The sequence below is a fragment of the Periophthalmus magnuspinnatus genome, chromosome 24, assembly GCF_009829125.3.
Source record: "Periophthalmus magnuspinnatus isolate fPerMag1 chromosome 24, fPerMag1.2.pri, whole genome shotgun sequence".
Lineage (NCBI taxonomy): Eukaryota > Metazoa > Chordata > Actinopteri > Gobiiformes > Gobiidae > Periophthalmus > Periophthalmus magnuspinnatus.
Window position 1 is genome coordinate 7,201,312 of NC_047149.1, and position 17,662 is coordinate 7,218,973.

General features: G+C 39.1%; 1 protein-coding gene across 1 annotated transcript in view; it reads left to right on the plus strand.

Annotated features, from left to right (window-relative positions):
• fut8b (fucosyltransferase 8b (alpha (1,6) fucosyltransferase)) overlaps positions 1-17,662 on the plus strand; it is a 234,379-nt gene that overhangs the window by 108,629 nt on the left and 108,088 nt on the right. The gene's annotated exons all lie outside the window — the stretch shown is intronic.

Here is a 17,662-nt window from a genome sequence, read left to right on the forward strand (position 1 = left end):
TCTTGTCTCCATGGAGATTTGCTGCTTTGCCTGGAGTATTCTGCATTATGGCATTGTGTCTGTCCTCCATTTATTGAACTACAGTTGGTTTTAGTGTTATAAATTTAGATAGAAGTTTAATGCCAGATACCCTTCCAGCAATGATGCTCTAACTGAAAAGGCAATGGGAGTGATTTTTTTTTTTTTTTTTTCTTTTTTCCCCAGGGTCAGTACAATTGTATGTCATCTTATGGGGTACCAAACCATCTGGTTTAAGGGTGGATGCTTAACCTACTACACAAAAATCTCATGAACACAGCCTATTTCAATTTTGCAACATAGTTTAATTCACTCCAAAATTCCTTCTCTGCTATGAAATAAAACCATTGCACGACTCACTAAACTGTACTGTTGTGAGTTAGCATGCTTTGGGGGTATTTTTGACCCCGCGTAGCCTGGAGAGGGGGTGGTCGGAAACTCCCACACATTTCGGGACGTTGAAAACCTTGCGGCTGCTGCGGGCGTGTTTGTGTGTGCGAGTTGGACTGGTGCCAAAAGGATGGACCAGGACTGAGTCAGATCTCTGTTTATAGAGTTTACTGGAGACAGGGATGCTGCAGTGTGCGCTTTCGGGTCATGAAATGTTGTTCGGTAAGACGTGCTGATACAAAATATGAATTAATATTTGCGTAGCTTGTGAGAGGATTGTCAAAAATGTATTAAAAAAAAATATTAAAGTGGAACTAATCAACATTTTTGCTGCTAAACTGTATATGCTGTTTTGATAGTATTGGCTACTGTTCTTCGTTCTTTTTGCCAATTTTAGTGTGCGCTTCCTCCTGTGGCCACTGCGATTTCAAGTACTAAGTGACATCACACATGACTGCCCATCTGTAAAGTTAGCTACTCATTTGAATTAAAACCAAAAATATGACAAAGTTTGACCTTCCCAGAAACAATTATTGAAGTTGTCATTGAAGGTTTTTTTTTTTTTTTATTTATTTTTTTTTTACTGTGGTCAGGTTAGGTGTGTTTCATAACAACAGAAAATTTTATTGTTTTTAGCTAATTATGTCATTGAAATGCCAAACTTTTGCCTTCTGGATTGTATTATCAAAACGTGTACATTTTGTTCTGGTACACATTTCATTTTTGCTTTTTGTGCTTTTCCATTGTGAGATTTTTGCCAACCACTGTGAAAGTTGACTGTTTAATTCCTTGAGCAAGACACTTTATCCATGTTACTTTGTGAACACGTTCTTGCTCTTGTATGATTGCGGTCGGACACGTTGTTGGCAGCCAGCCTTTTGTCTCTCTGCCCCAGGGCTGCTGTGGCAAAAAAAACGTGCTTACCACAATGAAGCAGCTTGAATTACGCACCAAATCGAATTGGCCTCGATCACTTTCATCCAAAATCCATTTAAAGTTCCTGGCTAACCGTTTAGGAATGACAATATCCACGACTCATTTGTCAAAAGGTAGTTCCATACATCATTTTGTTGTTTTCTTGGTTCACTGTAGTCTTCGTAATGATTTGGGTGGTTGCTAGCCAGTTTTTTTTTGGTTTTTTTTTGCCTAAATTCTGGTGCATTTTGGCTAGAGCTGCAACATTAAACACAATCAAATCAAAATCGTAATTTGACTAGAAGGAATTAGCATATCTCTAAGGCTGCACTTTTTGAAGTACACACACAACAAAATAACCAAATATTCTGTCTGCATAAAAACTGCTAACCCTGGAGTTTAGATCTGTACCAACATGTTCTGAATGTGATTTTTGTATTACTTTGTCAGTTCAGATTCCAGTCTTTTTGTCAAGTCTTCTGGATTTGTTTAAAGTGTGAATAGTTTAAATAGAATCCTAATATCTAAAAAATCCCAAATCGTAATGCTTGTCAGAAAAATTTGATGTTTTACCCAAATCGTTCAGCCCTAGAACTGCACGAATAAAGCTCCAAATCGTATTGTTTCAGTTACTGTTAGATCCCTGGCAACAAATAGAGATGTAAGGAGGGGCATGTTTGAGTTTCATCCCATAAAATTAAGCACCGATGTGTCAACTGTGGGTCTGTAGAGAAGGTTTCTTACAAGGAAGGTATCTGATCTAAAAAACATTACTAATAGCCATTATAATTAGGTAAGCTGCTTTTATTATCTTAAAACATCAAGTCATCTCAAGTCACAGGGCTTAAGTTCAAGTCAAGTTCTAAGACTGTTCATTTTTTAAGTAGTAGTGTTACGATAACACATTTTGAAGCACATCAGATATTGAACGATAAGCTGATGTACCAAATTTTCTGGACTATAAGTCTCACTTTTTTCATAGTTTGGCCGGAGGTGTGACTTATAGTCAGTTGTGATTTATATGTGAAATATATATATATATATATATATATATATATATATATATATATATATATATATATATATATATATATTTCACATTTCTTCATTATTATGCATTTTTTGGCTTAGCGATTTATACTCCAGTGTGATTTATAGTCCCATGCGACTTAGCGACTTTTACTCCTGTGCGACTTATACTCCAGTGCAATGTTCCCTCTAATTTTTCACGAGTTTACATATCATATCAAAACACAATATATAATGTGTATTTGTATATGAAATATAGTCAAAACAAGTGGTATGGGTCAAAAATAAATATATATTTACAAACCACACACTGCAAACAGTGAACAAACACACACTTCAAGATGTAAACAAACACACACTGAAAACTAAAAATACACTGTACATGTGACAGTCATTCTGTGACAGAGGTTGGAGGATCGAGTCCCGCTCGGACCAACTTCTGTCATTGTGTCCTTAGGCAAGACACTTCACCCAAGCGGTGTGTGCGTGATGATTGGTGGTGGTCGGGGGCACAGATTGGCATTTGCTAATGCTAATAATTACACATAATACACATTTGACCCACAATTAAGGCAATAGCAGAATAAACCACGCTTACCGATCAGAAACAGCATCCAGTCCATCAAATCATAAGGTCCTCTGCTCCTGAGTCCACCATGAGATCTTCACTCGGTTCCACGAACCGCTCCGGGTCCGAGATGCCTCTAGTTTAACTTGTACAAACATCCACAGTGTCCTCCTTTGTTTTGTCCGTTTCGTCATGTTTAAAATGCAAAACTGCTACAAAACAGTGCGTTGGGATTTGTAGTAATCATTGTGACAGGCCTAGTCTCACGTCATTCAAATAGCGACTCCAAATAGAGAGTCCAAGTCATGATTTCCAAGACCCCACTTCTGCCTACTAGTCTATGTGTCTTATACTTGTTCTAATACAGCTCAACATCATTCTAAAGCTACTCAGGAAACGCTCATTTCTGTCCTGTGTATGTGACTTCTTTAGTATCGCTACGTGTTTAAATGAGTATGTAGTTTTGACACTAGTTTCAGTATCGATTCATATCTGATTTTCGATACTTTTGACGACCTTACAAGTAAATGCAACCGGGTACCGCTCACCTCTGCTGACCATTTGTCACAAGGTACATCCATACATCATTGTGTTGTTTTCTTGGACCGCTAGAGCCTTCGTAATGATTTAAATGCTCGCTAGCCAATTTTGTTCTATACTTTTTGTCTAAATTCTGGTGCATTTTGGCAGTTACCTGATGAAACCTGCCTGTGGCTTTTGGAAACGGTCTATCGGAGATCCTCACTGGTCGTCTATCAAGAGTCCACACGCCATCAGGGGGAATGAGAGCAGCTTTACGGCTATAAAGACAGTGCCCGCGCAAGAACTGCACACTCGGCAACATTTCTGGATAAATAATGTCCAAAATGGCTGCCGAAGTTGGACCCGTGCAGTAGTCCCTCTTTCCCAGGTTAATATTGGGTTGATATGGAACTGCCTATTCTAATGGAAGTCTTTATTACCGTACATTCACCATTTGTCGTAAAAGGCAATAGACTGTAATTCGTCATACAGGCATTTGGCTGGTTAGAAATGTAATAAAAATGTATAACTGTCAAACTTCTAATCGTAATTCTTTCATCATTTGCATATGGTTGGTCCAACTGTTCCAACTGCTGCAGATGATTGTGGCAAACACGACACACATACAATCAGTCAAAAGTTTGGACGCACTTTTCCGTTATGTTTCGTGTTTATTTCCATGATTATTTACATTGTAGATTCTCACTGAAGGCATCAAAATGAGATATGAGTGGACACGTGTGGAATGTAGTAAACACAAAAATAAACTCAGAATAACGCCAAACTGGTTTTAAATAAAAATTAAACCAGCCTTTGCTTTGAACGCTGGTTTGCCCTTGTAGCATTTCTTGAGCTTGACAAGGTACAGCTGTGAACCCCAAAGAAGCTCATTGAGAGAAGGCCAAGGGTTTGCAGCTCTGTCGACAAAGAAAAGGGTGGAAACTTTGAGGATTTGGATAAAAAAAAAAAGTAAAATATATTTTCTTGAGTTAGAGTGTAGATAGACTGTATATATAAATGGACGTAGCTAACCTGCTAGCCGCCACGTTCAAATTCGGAAGTGATCATGAGCTCCATCGTCTCACTTTACATTGAAAAAATTGTCGCCCCTCTCTCTGTAACTGCTGCAGTGAGCCTTGTCATTTTGGTCTTAAAATGATCGAATTATCACATGATACTGGGGGTTTTAATTCACTATTGTGTCCGTAAATCAAGATATGAACATTAATAACAGACAAATCAAGCTCCTTCTTTCCTCGAGGTTGCTCAGTCTAACGTTAGCAACAGGTTTGATTGACAGTGTTTCTGACAGCGGGAAGTGGTGTTAACTTCCTCAGCCTCGCTCTCGATTGGCTCTTTGGTTGCTACGATACTCATGGTTGGAATTCCAAATATGGAAATCAGCAGGTAAAGAGGCAAATTTGGAGCCAACATCGATGAGCTTCATTTGACTGGAGCCGAACGCTGTGGCTGATGTTGTACTCCCTTAGTTCACTTCTTTATACAGTCTATGGTTGAATTATTTCACTTTTTTCTTTGCTACATAGTTCCATATGACTTTCTTCATATATTTAATGTCTTCAGTGTGTATCTAAAATGTAGAAGGTAGTAAACAAACATTTAAAAAAAACAAAAAAAAACACTGAATGAGTAGGTGTGACTGGTTGTGTATCCTCCCTAATTAAATTCTGATACACGATAAAAAGATGCTGTGTTTAAAAAAAAAGAAAAAAAGTTGTGTTTTCCTCACTCAAAAGTACATGTTTATAAGTACACAGTTGCAGTGTGACTGTGGTTTGCGTAGCGACATTCATGAGCTCAAGGTTTGGGCTGACAGCGTCTCCACCATTTTCTGTTGTAACAGCCGGAAATATAGCACTTTACTTCTATTTATACTTTGAAGCCGATGGCATCAAAAATCCCTGGGGGTGTGATGCTAACTATAGGCACTACTCTGTCTGAAGCTCTGTTAGTCAAGTTAGACTTTAATCTGAGCTCTGTTTTAACACAATCTGATCATAAAGGAACTACAACATTTGAGATGATTTGTGCTGTTAAACAAGTGCCTCTCAAATAATTACATTACAGTCACAAGCTAGCTAGCATTAGCCATCAGTTTTTTTCAGTTAGTCACTCTCGCTTTTCCTGTTGAAAATCAAACATCTAAACAGGACCATGAACGCTCCTATTGATCACAGACTCTTGAAAATCTGCTGTTTAAATCCATTTTGTGTTTTTTCTTGAGTTTTCAGTCAATCTTAGAACTTTTTGGTAGTTATTTCTAACATGTGCAATGTGTCACCATGGTAACTGCTGAACATTCTGACAGACATACAGAGACAACACCCCCAGCGCGATGTCTCTGCAAAGTATTAGTTACAGATATAATTTGTAATAATAATGATGATCAGTCTGTTCAAATGAAGAAAAAACACCAAAAATATATCATCTCCACAATGTTTATGTTTAATCACTCATTGTCTGTTTCTATCCACTTCCATGTCTTTCAAGTGACAAATTACCATAGCAACAAATTATTCAAAATATTCCATCTTTATAACTGTCAGAACTCCTAGAAATTATGTCTGCAATGGGGAAAAGTCATGTAATTTAAACTGCATTGTCAGTTTTAGAATGTAATTGCGTGGCGTGGTTGAGTAAACTTCACTATCGCTTCCTGACAAAACGGTTGCAGGTTCGATTCCTTCCTGTGTTTAAATGGATCAGGCACTTCGGTTTCCCCCATCAACCCAAAACTTGCACAATAGGTCAAATCCTCCTGATCAAGACTAGCTCAAGATCTGGAGATGTCTGGAGATGGGTCCAACGTCTCCTGACAAACAGCGGCACTTGGGTGAAGGATGGGTCAAATGCAGAGGACAAATTTGTCCCATGAGAGATTAATAACGAATACCGCATCATGTCCTATGCAAGTTTGAGCAAAAAGTATCCAAAAATGTCCAACTCAATCTTAACCCTCCTTCCTCCTGCCCCCACTACACTCTTATCTCCTATTGATACTTTGCAGCTTATGTCGTCAACATTCACTGGGGATGTGACGCTAACTTCAGGCACTGCTCTGTCTGAGGCTTTGTGAGACTTTAATCTGTTTTGTTTAAACACAGTTTGATCAGAAAAGAAGTGAACTAGTTGGAATTAAAGCAGATGAGACAATTTGTGCTGTTAAACAAGTCTCTTACACGTATAATTACAGTGAAGCGTTAGCTAACAGTTTCCCAGTTAGTCACTCTCGCCTTTTTGTTGAAAATGAAACACCTGAACTGAACCCTGAACATCTGAATTAATCACAGGCACCTGGAAATATGTAATTTAAATCCATTTTCTATTTTTTCTTGAGTTTTCAGACAACCTAATGACTTTTTTGGCAGTGATTGCTAATGTGTGCATTGTGCCATCATGGTAATTGCTGAACATTCCGCCATACACACACATGTAGAACACCCCCAGCGTGATGCCACAAAAAAGTATCAGTTGCACAGTTTCAGATGACATCAAAACATTCTATAGGCCAATAATATTCCACACATGGGGGCAGGTACAATAAGTATTGCTAAAATGTAGGTTTTGCTTGTTCAACATTTACTTTTTGGATATTTCATGGCAAAATACAGTGTGATCAACAGGGAAAACTGTCTCTTGCCCCCCATCTGAGACTATGACGTCATCACATTCTAGGATCTGAAAACTACCAATCCCGCTGTCCCTTTAAGCCCTCGCTCCCCTGTACCGAGGGTCAGCGTCCTGTAGTGCTGCCTCTGCTCGTGTGGTGACTGTCCAGTCTCTAAACACATGCATTATTCAACAGCGGGCCCCGGCTAAATGCCCATAGACCAGTGCCTCTGCTCTGATGGATGACCTCCCAGTTTGGCCTTAGTCATCCCACGCCCAGAGCAGGGAGGGGCAAATTATGAAAGATATTGTGAGGAAGCTTTGGGTATTTTAGAGTGAATTTTAACTACATTTTGGTGTGGTCTGCTGTGTCTTGTGTTTGTGTTGACCCTGTTAGAAATACTGTATAGGATGTCACCTTTTTCCATACAATGACTTTACAAACTGATATGAAATACGTTTGTTAAAGCAGACCTATTGTGCTTGTGTCAGCTATAGTTATAATCTTTGACACCCGTGGACCATTATGTTAGAATTTGCACATTTTTAATCACAATATTCATCTATATCAACTTAATAAAAGAAACAAGTCTGCGTTAGAAAACTGCTTTGGCCAATGGGAGCTGACGTCGCTGTAAACGTCATCCTAAAAAAGTCTGCACCTCCAATGGACAGCTGCAGATCCGAATCCTACACGTATCACAGATTAACTAAATAAAATTGGAGAATGAAGTATTTACGTCACAGTGGGCGTGGTGCCGGTGGAGGTGAAAACAGGATTGATCAGCAATATGGCATCTTGAAAATAAGCAATTAAAGATTACTCAAACATGCACGAATCACTCCAAACTTCAAGTGAGTAACTGGTGAAGGGAAACGACTATAACATGGTTAAAAGCTCTCAAAAATTGATTTTGCGGAATACGTCTGATTTAACCTAAAATTTTAATATCTCTCTGTATAATATAATAGTATTTGAAGTACTTACATAATTAGACCTGTTTCTTATCATTTCAACCAAGTTCTTCTGGTCATTAGGCAAGAAAAGTACAGTCCCATTCTTATTTGGAAGTTTACCAGTTACAAGTTATAAGAAACAATCTAAATGAGCCCAAAAGAAATAATTCATTGTAAATAGATTTGTTATGTCCAATTTTTGTGGAGTTTTGATTGACGACTTAAAATGGATGGGTTCACTTAAAGGTTCAGTATGTAACTTTCTGGAGGTGTCACGTAACCTACATGATTCCATTGTAATTGAAAGTTGAAACCATACTTCAGAACGTTCTCCATGGAGATACTGTATGCCATACTGTGGAATATTGTAACAAAAGGAACAACATTTCCGTGGAAACGGGCAGGCAATAAACACAAGTAAAGTGGAAAAAAAAACACATGCTTTTATTTTACTAAAGTTTTTGACTAAAAAGTTACCTATTGTGGCTTTAACTTAAAATATTTATGTGGACAAAGTTAAGATAAAAACAGTTTGTTTGAGCTCTTTTGTGTAAGTCAAAGTTTAAAAGTCTGTATTGAGGTCAAATTATCCTTTACTTGATATTCTCTTTTATACTGTACGTGATTTATTTTCATATTATTAGGACGACTACTAGCTTTGATTAGATTTGATTTATTTAGTTATTAATCCAAGAGGTTTCATGAAATTTCCCAATGGTTTCATCATTTTTTATTTTAATTTCAAGCCAAAACTTTCGGCCAGTGGAATCTTTTTTTTCATATGTCACATGCAGTTGTTCGAGGCTCCTTGGAAGAGGAATTCTGATGTCTGACTTCACAAACTCTTGAGAATTCATCTTGTTCAGCTTCAGCTGAAGCGTCTGCATGAGACAGGTCTCAACTGACCAATCACAGAGCAGCATTGTGGCTTGAGCGGAAGTCAGCGCTGAACGACTGAAAAGAAACATTGAGACACCGACAGACGTACTGCAGCCAGTTTCAGCAGAACTACAGACTATTTTGCCTTAAAAAGGCAGAGGAGCTGTGTGCATTTATGGACAGGTCAGACGCCTGCGTTTTTCTCTTTGACTAAAGTTAGATTTTGTGACGTTTCAACCAATCAATGTGAAGTATTTGTTTGAACGCTCCGATCATTAGTTGCTCGGGGGAGATATTCCAGATTGATGCAGAACTCAGTTGAGAGGACTTCACGTGTCAGTCTGGTGAGCCAGGCTGCTATAGTCCTGCTTCACTTGCAAATAATTGTACTTGAATAAATTATAAATAAGAATGAGTAAGTGCTACACAAAATTCTATAGTGAATCTATAAAAAGATGATATTCTGAATATATTTGTGCCATTTATTAATTGCAGTTAACTTTCTTTCATCTCTTTACTACGGGCGTTGCACGATGTCCTTGGGCAAAGCACTAAATCAACTTCATTGTAACATGAGTAGTATAGGTAGCAGTAATGGTAGTAGTAGTAGTGGTAGTTGTAGTGATGGTAGTAGATGTAGTGGTGGTGGTAGTAATGATAGGTAGTAATAGTAATGGCAATGTTTGGTAGAATTTGTAGTATTTCATTTTATTTTTGTAGTAGTAATACCTGTGCTATGAGATTTCGGTTCCCATTTCTGACTCCAGACTGACACATATTACTGACCTTTCCTTTCTTATTCCCCCTCAGTATCCGTGACAGGCCACGTGAACGACCCCCCCCCTCCCAGGGTCCATGTTACTGCAGAGCCAAGACACCCCCGCACCCTACCCCCCACCTTACCCCCACACGAGGTGAAGGGCAAAACTAATGGGCCTTTTTACGCTATCTCCTCCTTATGGAATATACCTCGTCCAAAAGTGTAGTACCGGACCTGCTGTGAGAGGCTGTAGTCTCAGAGGGATATAAAAGTGTCACCTTGGCATAATTCAAACTAACCGCATGTGAAGTGACACGCGGGCCGACACTGGGCAGGAGAATAGGCATTGAAAAGAGTTGATCATGACATATGCTGTATGTGGAAGCGGGGTTCTAAAAATAGCATGTATGTTGTGGTTGAACAGTTTTGGACAGTGCCAGAGTCTATAGTTTGGAGCAGTGAAAGAAGTATTACTACAGATCGTATTTTTGCGAATGTCTTTCAAAGTTTTAATACTAATATTTTAAGTTAAAATTGCCGTTACATCTCATTCCGCCTCGAGAACACCTGATCTCTTCTGATGTTTGGAAGATAAGAAGGGTTGGGCCTGGTTAACACTTGGATGGGAGACCGCTGGGACGTCCGGATGTTGTAGTAGGATTGCAGCGGCGCAATGGTAGACTGTTGTTGTGTCCTTGCACTCGTACCTCAAAGCAAGAAGGTTTCAGGGTCTTTCTGTGTGGGGTTTGCATGTTTGTCCAGCTAATGTAGTCCTGACCAATTCTAACTCAATGTCTGAAGCTGGGTCCCGGGGTGCTGCACTGTGACACCCACTGCTACTGACAGTGTCCCTCAGCAGCATTGAAGGATGGGGCAAATGCGTAGAGGACTGTATATATAAATGGACATGGCTAACCTGCTAGCCGCCACGTTCCAAAAAGGAAATGATCATGGGTGCGCTTCCTGCTCCATCAACTTTGGCTCCAATTCACTTTCTATTGAGAAACTGTCGCGCCTCTCTCTGTATCTGCTGCTGTCGGGCTCGTCATTTTGGTCTTAAAATGTTCATATTTAACCCACTTTATTTAGCTGTTGTCTGTCAATCAAGACGTGACCATTAATAACAGACAAATCTGGCACCTTCTTTCCCCGAGTTCGACCTCACTAGCATTAGCAACAGGTTTGATTGATTGCGGGCAGGAAGAGACATTACCTTCAACAGCCTTGCCCTGGATTGGCTCTTTGGTTGCTATGATACTCATGGTTGAAATTCCAAATATGGAACTCTGCTCCAAATTGGCCCCTATAACTTCTAGCCTCGATGTCAAATGCGGACAATAGTATAACTTAACCTTAACGTCCGTCCACCTAGCTACCAATGTATTCTTTTTTATTACGTTGCCTAATATTTTTATTCTTAAAGCTGCAAGTTTTATCCCTTTAATCTCAAAACTAACTACAACCGATCTACTAAAACAGTTTGTTTACATTGTTCAGGTTCAAGTTTCAGCCAGCTCCTCCTCTGACTGGCAGGTGATTACTGAGATATAAACTGCAACAATGTCACAAATAAGTTAATAAGTATTTTTTAAAAAGTTGTTTCCAACCAGTTTACCGGTCCCAGGAGTTCACAAAAACGCAGACTTGTTGCTAGGTGAGCTGTTCTGAGAAACCACAGTGAAGAACATGAGAGAGTAGAAATATTCAAAGCGTTGGTACTTCTGTGGAGTCAAGGCTGTGAAAACCTCCTTTAAGTGTTATCGTACTTTATTCACGCCACCTGCCAATCACGATGTTCATAAGAAAAAAAAAACATTAGCAATTGTACACGGTCTTCTTCTGCTGTGGTGCAGTGTGGGTACTTCGGTTCACATATTGGGTTGTGGTTTAGCTCAAGTTTAGTTCTGGTTTAGTCTCGAGTTTGCATCAGCTTTTCTAATTTTTTCATATATTCTGAAGCATTTACAAATAAGTTCTCCCAATAAACTTTAAATCAAATGTATGGAAGATTTAGCTTTTAAATTTCATAAACCATCGACCTATTTGTGTGAGGCTTGTCCATAAACTGAGAATGAGACAAACTTGTGTGTGTGTCTCTATCTGTAGGTTAAGGCTCTGGATTTGCAGATTCAGGTGTGATTGTAGTCTTTTTTTTTTAAAGCAACCAGCTCTTGTGATAACTATAACCACAGAACATGTAATTTTTTAATATAAAACTTTTAAAAATGCTACGCAGCTAAAACACTGTGCTAAATTTAAATTTTAAATGTATTTTTGGACTGGAAGCTGCTGCGTTACAGACATGACTTATCAGTGTCTATTGGAAAAATGAACGTGAAATCTTCTGGAACCTTGACGCGCTTTGACTGTTTAGCTCCACTGTCGTAATCTTCTTGCTTTTTTTTAAACTACATTTTTGGCACCCGCTATCAAGTTGGATTATAATATGGAAGTTAATGAACATTATTCTAATCTAAGAACTAGCGCTAACTTGCTAATTAATGAGAGCGCTACCATTTTTATAGTCCAATTGTCTCATTATCACCCGCCCTTAATTGCACCTTTCTCCTTACTAATTCCGCTAAAGCTAACCACCCTCTCTGAACACACCGCGATATACCACCGCCAGTTTGAATATTAAGCACAGCCGCCAGAATCGTTATCTGAAAACCCCTCATATCCTATTTGGCAGCCGCTGTTGCCCGCCTTGTCCCCGGCCATTTTGAAATTTATCAGTTTTAGTCTAGTGAGCACAAACCTCATTACCGCTACTCCAACCGGTGCGACAGCGTTTTGGAGTACAGTCGGCGGCATTAGCGCGTTAGCTTGACGGAGTGATACCCCTTTCGCTAGCAGGTTCATATTTTCCATAATAAAGGCCCAAGCTCAGCACTGCTCCGCTCTGCATGCACAAGAGGACGCTACCCCCGTGTCAAAGCTGGTTGAGATGCAATAAAGGCAGGGCGAAAAAAAACAAGAGGGTTAGGGAACAGACTTTTGGAGCCGGAACAAGGACGAAAATCGGGAAGGGTAATTGGATATTGCAATGTTTTTTTAACCTCAGCCAGGCATAAGATAGTGGAAATGTCCACGCTAGCATCAAATGAATTCACTGTTTGGTCATTTTTGCTTTCCGTGAATACAACAATGCGCAGTGTGCAGGCAGAATACAATTTTGTTATATTTGTGTGTGATTCTTTTCCAATATTCTGCTCAAATATAATATAAAAAGTCATGTTTCAGGTAAGAACAATATAATGCAATTTAACAATTCCCTATTTAAAGTGCCTATGATGGACTAGTCATGTTACACAGTTAAGATCGCATGTAAATTATATCGATTTTACAAAAAACTATTATTATTATTATTCTTTTTTCGCCAGTTTGAGCATTTTCATGACATCACATTAGGGAGTTCCTTAACTGTTACCTAGCAACCGTGTCGTACAGTAGGCCAACACTTCTCTAATCTACACAAATATAAGAAAACACCTTTATTTTGTTGATGTAATGTTTGAAGTAGCAGGAAAAATGTGTTTCTTACATGTAAATCGTGCCAAACTTTTGGATAGAATACTACTGTGATCATCAAAATGTGCGAGCGCTCTCTACTTCCTCCAATTTTCAACCTTTTTTTTCAATTGTTCTTCACAAAGTGTTTCTTGATTTATGCGACGACAACAACAAGTATTATCCCATCAAATTAAGTCAAATCAGAAACATCAAAACCTCTGAGCACTTTGAGCAGAAATGGTGTTAAGGTGTAAGGATATTGTGAATACTTTTGTGAGTGTCTTGACCAAGGATACAATGGCAGTAGGCACTAGTCGGATTTGGGATTGAACCACCAACTCCAGCCACTATTAACCCATTCTGCAGGAATATATATTATATGCCTCAGAATATGCCTTATATATGCCTCAGAATTATTTGTTAGCCTGGCCATTGAGTTCCTTCCCTTACTTGGATGTTGAACTGGGACAGAGAAACAACTAATATGGATAGTCACCTGATGGGATAGGCCATATGGTTCTAATACGACAACTCTCTCTGATTGGATGAAAAGTACACTGCCTGGCTAAAAAAAAGTCCCCACCAAATACAAAAGGCCAACACACTCTAATATTTGGTTGTTCCACCTTTAGTTTTGATTACGTCACACATTCACTGTGGCATTGTTACGATTTTCCTTCTGCAATGTCACAAGATTTATTTCCATCCAGTGTTGCATTAATTTTTCACCTCTTGCATTGATGATGGTCGAGTCCGACGCTGCACAAAACCTTCTCCAGCACATCCCAAAGATTCTCAATGGGGTTAAGGTCTGGACTCTGTGGTGGACAATCCATGTGTGAAAATGATGTCTCATGCTCCTGGACCACTCTGTCACAATTTGAGCCCGATGAATCCTGGCATTTTCATCTTGGAATATGCCCGTGTCATCAGGGAAGAAAAAATCCATTGATGGAATAACCTGGTCATTCAGTATATTCAGGTGTCAGCTGACCTCATTCTTTGAGCACAGACTGTTGCTGAACTTAGACCTGACCAACTGGAGGAGGCTCGCAGTTTTAGTTTTATTTTGGATTTGAAGAAAAGGAGGATTCCCCAATATATTGTCTTGTCTTCCCTCAATGTTTAGCTTGGTTCAGATCTAGTTAAGACCATGCATTTTGTTGATTTAGCTTTTTTTTTGTCCGTGCAGCATTATATTTTCTTTATCCTTTGTTATCCTCTGTTAGCATTGCTGCTTGGTGTGAAAACTCAAATCCCCACTATCCCGTGTCCTCCATTTTGACAAACCCTATCACAACACTCCATCACCCGCCCGCAAACACCAGTCAAAACCCCATACCTCTACTTAAGCATTCCCCATGTGTGCTATGCTAACGCGACGGCTCTCGCTAACCCACTTCCATCCCCTCAAGAGCGCCCGCTGTCTCCGCCGCGTCCCGTCTCAGCCGCCAATCAAACCAAGCCCCGCCCCTCTGCCCCCAACTCACCACGGGAAAGATGGCTGCCACTCTCAATCTCGTCATAATACGGTCTCGTCTCCGCAAACTCGGCACATCTTTGTTGAAAAATTTGACAGTTAAGGTTACCTCCTGTGTCCCCCGCTGCATTGGGGATGAAGAGAAGTGATGATCCAGGGATTTTGTTTTTTTTTTTTTTTTTGCTGCTTTGAGCTTTGGCCTATCACCTTGACAACGTTGTAGCCTGTCAGACAAGGATGTGGGTAGCAGTGGCTTGCTGGGGTCTTGACGCGGCTTTACCCGAAAGTTTGTTGAGGATTATTTTGAGAATTTGAAAGCGGATTTGAGTAGGATTGAGTTGTTGTGCTCTGGGGAGTGATGGCTGGAAGTCTGAATGTTGCACATCAAGATATGAAAAACAGCCTGAGTAATACATAGTGGGAGCTTAGCAAGTCTTGGTTACTGTACACTGTATGTGTACACGTGTGGGGAAAAGTATAGTATTGAAACATTTCTAATACAGATAAAATGCAAAAAAATAATACTATAAGACTCTTTTATAAGACTATTTTAATTTGCAGATTGCAGCTACATAAAAAATGTGGTAGTGTAACTTTTATGGTGGGATTCTGCCACCAGCTTTTTCCCCATGAAGATGTTTCTGCTTTTTCTCAAATGCTCCACAGTACTACTTATACTTGCCTGGTGGAATATTACAGTTAACGTAATCCAGTCTCTATGGAAACAAGCAGCTAACGCCACCAGGCCTAGTTGCAGATCAGATGTGTGGCAAGGCGACCAACCATGAACTTTTTAATTGCAATATTTTAAAGAAACGATCCAGGAACTTTTGCTGGATCAGGTATCAGTTTCATGGTATCAGTTCAGTTGATATCATGGATGGGCCTTTAATTGGATGTAAGACTATTTACTGACTGACATAGGCCCAGGACATGGCATCAGTGGAGAAAAGTAACTGAATATAAGTAGTATTACTTAAGTACTTAATTACTTGTACTTAAGTAGAATTTTTAGGTATCTGTACTTTACTTAAGTACATTTTACAGTAGATACTTTTTACTTTTACTTCACTACATTTGAGAGCAGATATCTATACTTTCTACTCCACTACATTTTTGAACAGGACTGAAAAGTAAAAAGTACTTTTCTTATGATTTAATGAGTCACTTTACCAGGTTCGTTATACCATTCTGACTAAAGTTTCGAGTTTAAGCTTCGGGTTTGAGCAAACAAACATGAATACACAAAATTTAGTAGAAAAATGAAGAGATTCATTTGTGTTGCTTCTGTTTTTATCATTTACACTTTAACAAATGAACAGCTCTTGTGTGAAATACTTTTTTTGTTTTTACTCTTATGTACATTTTTAAACAGGTATTTAGAGACTTTTTCATGTGATGCTTTTACTTTTACTTGAGTAACTTTTTACCTTTGTATCTGTACTTTTACTTAAGTAACTAAATGAAGTACTTCATCCACTGCATAATGTTCAAACTTTCATTCATATAACACAGCTCAGTAGTTACTTTCAGGATGAATAACACTTACAGAACTCATTTGGCTCAGTTTTGTAATAAGTTAACTGTGTTTTGAGAGAATGCACACAGTTTTCAATCTCTACACTGGTATTGGTTAGTATCGGATATTGGCAGAATCTTAAATCCATGGTATTGATATCGGTATGGGAACTGAAAAAGCTGGATCGTTTTTTGTGATCTTTTTTTCCCATTATGAACAATTCAAAACTCATGTCTAACTTCATATTACATTTCCATAATTGGCATTCATCTAAATAAAAATAATTAATTGTAGCGACATACTGATAAGCACAAAATCAATGCTTTCAATTCAACTTAGCTGTTATGATTTGATGTATAAACTCCACATCAAAAGTGCATTATCAAAAGCACATACTGTTATCTCTCAGCTCTGCACTCATAGGCTAATGCGTTCCAAGTCCATGTCTGCTCTTGTGGTTCGAGCGCTCCTTTTACACATAAATGATGCATGTCCGCTGTAGCAAAGAGCTGCGTGTGTTTAAGAGAGAGCTGACTGACAGCGGTTTTTCATGACTACACTTGAACGTAGCATGCGCCGGGCCTGCCTCGACAGCAGTGAGGCGTTCAGGGACCAGGCTTCTGTGTGTAAATGTAAATAGCAGTGTCACGGCGATCAATCCGGTGAGATGCTGCTGCTGAGTACGGGGCTGTGGAGGCACCAGTCAGCCCCGTCACTCTGGCTGTCAGACGCCGGTACACCGCTGCAGGCTGCGGTTCAGTGGAACGTGGTTATGATGAGGGCTACCTGGTTTGAAAACTGTAACATCTCGTATTTTCGTGCAGTGTAATGGCATGTTCCTCTGTCGGACTGGGCCGGTGCTCATGTGTCAATCATATGGTACTGTCAGTTAATTCAAAAAAACACACAAAAACTTTAAAACTTGGAAATCGAGTTGTCAAAATTATCAATACTCAGATACAACAAAACTAGATTTGTTTGAATAAGTACCAGTAATAAAATATTGGCACCGATCCAGCTTTTTCAGTTGCGATACCGATATCAATACTTTGACTGTAAGTATCTGCCCAGTTTTAACCGATACCAGCGTAGAGACGGAAAATAGCACTTATTTCCTCAACACATAGTTAACTTATTCCACAAGAGCTCCAACTGTGTTATGTAACTGTTATTTATTCTGCAAACAACTACTGAACAGCTTCGTATGAATAAAAGTTCAAACATTATGGGATGTTCTAGGCCAAAATTAGTCCGTAAATAGTTTTCTTACATCCAACAGAATATTAGCTGAACCAATATCAGGGAAACGATACCTGATCCAGCAAATTTTTCAGTCTCAGTGCTGATATTCTATGACAGTATCGGTATCGGTATCTGTGGTTTTATTTCTGAACATGAATATTTTTAGAATTGTATTTGCAGAACTCATAGAAGACCAAATGTAATTAATGCAACGCTAAAATGATGTAATATTGTCAAAAC